Source organism: Apis dorsata, unplaced genomic scaffold (assembly GCF_000469605.1).
Source record: "Apis dorsata unplaced genomic scaffold, Apis dorsata 1.3 scaffold_382, whole genome shotgun sequence".
NCBI classification, from domain to species: Eukaryota; Metazoa; Arthropoda; class Insecta; order Hymenoptera; family Apidae; genus Apis; species Apis dorsata.
In genome coordinates, this window is record NW_006263644.1 from 692,983 (window position 1) to 698,055 (window position 5,073).

At 33.3% G+C, this 5,073-nt stretch overlaps 1 protein-coding gene across 2 annotated transcripts in view; it reads right to left on the reverse strand.

Annotated features, from left to right (window-relative positions):
• Nucleotides 1-5,073, reverse strand: part of LOC102671133 (UPF0489 protein C5orf22 homolog) — an 834,013-nt gene that overhangs the window by 533,083 nt on the left and 295,857 nt on the right. The window lies entirely within an intron of this gene.

Genomic DNA, 5,073 nt, shown 5'->3' on the forward strand with positions numbered 1-5,073 from the left:
CTATTGGAATTCAAGATCAAAATGTAGGATTTATAAAATTCTAATTGGCATTTGAATTAATAAAATAATTTCTTTGAAAAATCGGATTCTCTCCTCTTGCGTCCGTGATGGATTTTTGATTTCATGATTTCACAGGTAAATTTAGAAATTGTTTTAATTATAATTACAGAGTTTGTGAAATTGATACAGTTGGAACGCTCGTAAAAGTTAAAGTGCATAAAATGTTATAAAAATTCATTATCTCGAGAACACGTTTGTGGTATATAAAAATTACCCAGAGAAAAAAAAACGGAGCTATATCACATTATTACAAGTATATCCTCTTTTCATACGAAAGCCCAACCTCAATTTTAACCTCAAGAACAACTTTCGAGGCATCAAAACCATCAAAAAAAAAGAAAAAAAGAAACACAAACCCTATATTACAAGTATATCTTTCACTCATACGTAAAGCATTACAATTCACACGATATTACAAAAATTAAAATTAAAAATCCATTTAATCTGATCAGCTTCAACTAACTTCAAGAGCGCACAACAACACAAAAAGAAATCTTTTTTCGTCTACAAAGCAAAGAATAATCCTTCCATGGACGCATTCATGATCCATCCCCAAAAGCTAATCCCCATCGACTTGAATTAACGTAAGAAAAAAGAAATATAGAATCCTCAAAGATTTTTCTCAACAACGAGAGAAAATCTCAAAGATTGGAGAAAGAGGGCGCTCAGAAAGTTTGGAGAAAATCGGTCGTTCGGATAAACGGATTCCCCCCTCTTGTCGCTCTCTGTGAAACTGACCGATATTTGGTCCCTTTAATAGGGTGGATTAATGGGCCAGGATGTGGAGTGACTGGCGTGCAGGTGGCCAGAAGAGAAATGGATGGGACGAGGGAAAAGAAAAGACGGTTCTCCACTTGGGGAAAGGATCATGGGCGGTGGATCAGGGGTGGGGGATGAAGAGGTCCTCGAATGCTTCGTCCATTCCGACTGACAATGCGACTGATATCGAGAACGGTTTCTGTGTGGCTAGATATGTCTACGTCAATGTACCGGGTGTTCTCTTAAATCTGTCATCATTTAATAATAAATTTTAAATGTGATATATTTTTCACAAATCGTGTATTAGGAAATATTGTCGAAATCTTTTAGATATAATACTTCAATTATTTGTGAAGATCTTGAAAAATAATCTAATTTGAATATATCCTAATAAAGGTGATACGAAGAAAGCGATGAAACTTTAGATTTCTCGAAATACTGAATGGTGAAGAAATATTTTGAATGATCAAACTATTATTAATAATTTAGTAATAAGATAAATAAATATATCAACAAATAAATCTTTTTCGATTAAAGGTCATCTGATCGATCCTTTCTTGATGGATTCTATGCGATCTATGTTTTAGACAATTTTAATAATTAAAGGAAGGACAAAATGATGAAGCGAACACCCAGTATAGAATGGATACAAGTATCAGAGAAGCCAAAGCCTGGCGGGTATTATTCCGCAAATCGGTTGTAAGATGTTTGAAGAAACGATTGTTTCGAATCGATCCTACGCCCGAGGTTCGAGTGTTGAAATGAAACTCTCGACGTCTGATCGAGAATCCATCGAGAAGCACCACCTCATCGGTACTTTCGAGCCCCTCCACAATAGATATAATAGAGCCCATTCAAGTTAAAAAGGTTCTTCACTATTCTTACGCTTTAAGTCTTACCTGACTTCAGTTTGAATACTTATGCTCGACGTGCCTTTTCCCCCTTGTCAATTTGAACGAACGAAAAGAAATCCATTCTCACTTTTCACTTTCCTTCCGACCTGACGAGAGATAACTTCCACTAAATATTTCTATTGAATAAAATATGTGTGAGCGTACGAATATGAATTATCTCGAATAAAGAGTTGTTTTGAATGTTATAATAAATGGAATATTTAACTTATTCTTTCTTAAAGACTATAATTTCCATTCCAAACGATCTAATATTTTTTAATATCTCAAAAATTAAGTCAATAATAATTCAAATTACTATTTTTCATCCATTTTATTAATTATATCATTTTACGGATAATTAATTTCAACGAATGAAATTGCCCAGAATTAGAATTGGGAAAGAATATTAGAAAAATATATCGTATAAACTATGTACGATACGAAACTCTCTCGTTCGAACAACAAAGCACTCCCTTATCAGCTTAGACAGCACGCATCTCGAATGCCGCGCGCATACTACGTTTCCGAGAGGAGCATTAATATCCAGCAAACTGTCAAGCGCGATATTACGTTAATTAACAATCGTTATTCGAGGAACACGAGTCGAAGGGAGGTATTTAACCGCGCGTATAATACGGTTGAATAACGGCTCGCAGGGCCATCAAGACGGCGAGTGTGCAAGCCCGTGTGCAAACTTCGCAGGAGGAGAGGCCATCATTTTCTGAAGTTCATGTCTATAATTTAACCGGTGTGACAAAACGGCCGTGATCCTGCTCGTGCAGAAGAGGCGGATGCGCGTGTCAACTTGCCCGAACGTATCACGGCAACAACTTTCTTCTTTCCTTTTTTTTTTTCTTCATCTCCTTGTTCAACACCCATGCGATATTGGTTTATCATCCGACCACGTCTCTTTAATTTTGTTTTTTTTTTTTTTTTTTTGGCTATATTAATCGATGAAGCTTTTGTTTTCATTTCGTTTATTTTTCTTATTCTTGAAAATATATAATTTTTTTTATAAGGTTATTATTTTTTACAGGGAAGAGTTGAAGAAAAATTGTGAAATCTTTCTTGAAAATTTTTATATAGAAAAGAGAGGAAAAAAAATTTCGAAGCAAAGAAAGAAATATTATATAGCGATAACAAAAGAGAAAGAGGGGATGATATAAAAATTTGTTTTCCACAAGTGTAACGTTAGATCGTGAGAGTGGATTTCTTATCCGAGTTTGTACACGAGGATATCCTCGTAATTGCAGATTAAATATAATTTGTGAAGATAAGTAAGGTAAGTAAAAGCAATTTTCTTTCGCACCGATAATAAGTCAGCTGGAAATGGTTCTATAATCCGTGCTAGTGGATTTTTCTTTATCTTTTTGTTTTCTAGATGAGCACGAGCGATTCGAGGAGAGATGTGATGGAAAAAAAAAAAAAAATTGTGCACGAGCAGTATTTTTTTTTTTAAGGGGATAACTTAAAAGGAAGGATAGTGTGAGAAAGAATCATAGTAGCGTGTGGATTATTAAGAAGCAGGAAGATGATTTCTCAAGTTTTTTGTTCGAATACTTCTCTCTGATTACAACTCTGTTACTAAGTAATGATTATGAAATATTCGAATATTAAATGAATGGAGATAGATAAAATGTAAGTAAGATGCACGTGCAAAGGAAGAGTTATTTAATCACTCACTCTCAGGTTGGAAATATTAAACAAATATATTTATGAAAATTAATCTATCAGGTATTTCGAGTTTATAAACAAATCTCGATGATTGAAATTTTCAAGGAAGAATTGCAATATTTGAGTTATGGAAATTTTATCTTATCGAAGTTTAATGAACGAAGATTGATTTGAAAATTTCTTTCTTTCTTGCTTTCAAGTATTTTTTTAAATTCTAATTTCAATTGAAAAAGGATACAGATTGTTATTGAAAAATTGCGAGATACATTTACAAGTTAAATTGTAAAAACAATGATGATAAAAGTTTGATTTATAGAATCTTACGGAAGATTTCATTATCTTTACAGAATTATAAAGATTCAATTGTATTATTAAGAAAGAATTACAATTTCCACCATTATTCTTCACTTTTAAATAAAATTCCAAGAATATATCAAAACGATTAAAAGAATGGTATCAATGAAAGATTTTCCATTCATTTTCTAGAAAATACGATAAAATATTTTTCATCCATTTCTTACAAAATATCTCGTAAAAGGCTATTATCTAAGATTAAAAATGAGCATTATTTTCTGGACAATGTTGATAAAGGACCATAACAATATTATCAAAAATGATGAAAGTGAAATATTTTCCATTTATATTCCTAAAAAATATTAGCGAAAGAGATCGAGCATCAATCATCGGCGATACACAAGAATTCAATATAATGCGTAACGCAAAAATCTATTTTATCCGGACGCGTTTAAGGATACATTATATGGCGAAGGTAGCGTGGAACGTTTTAATGCCTCTCAAATGTATCAAGGCTTCCATGTCCTTCGCCTTTTTATGCCTCTTTTATCGTACTTCATTCCGTAGAGTCTCGCTTAATACATCCGCTCGAGAAGCTTTCGAGCTGACAATAAAGATATTGAACCCTTACGTTTCAAGCGGACTATTGCCACGGTATTAATTCACGATAAAAGCGCCCCTCCCCCGTTCCCTAAACGTTTCGATCGTTCGTATTATTATGACGAATGCGGCAATCCTATCTCCCCATTATTATGCAAAATAAGATCTTTTTTCTCTAAGTTTTTAAATTATATTTTACACAGAGATAGTAACTTGGGAGGTAAAAAAAGAAAAAAATAGGGAACAAGAGTTTAATTTAATCCGAGTATAAAAATTATCGTGGAAAAATCATTTTATAAAAATGAATCCTGCTTTTTCCTGTTTCCTGAAAATAAAATAATAATTTTTTATTATTACGTTTCAAACTCACTCATTTTTATAAAATCCATCTAATCAATCTCCATCTTCAACAATAAGAAACTTATAGATAACGTTATAGCAGTGTTATTTGTTTTCAAATAAAAAAGATGTATATTTTTCTTCGCTCAATCGCAAATCCCACCCCATTTCACTGACGTTTATTGCATCGATATTAATCGATTAGGAAGGGTCCTATGTATCGGTCTCACCTCTCTTTCCCATCCTCCATTCATTCCTCGACCTCTATCGAGACACTACCTGCTCGAAGCACAGGGGGGATGTTTGCGGCCACTTCGTACTTGTTTGCGTGTGGTATAAACGGGGACGACACACTGTTTGATACAATGGGCCAGATTTAATGGATGTTTCTCGCAATAGGAAATCGCATTTTTCTTTTTCTTTTCTTTTCTTCTTTTTTTTTTTTTTTTTTGAT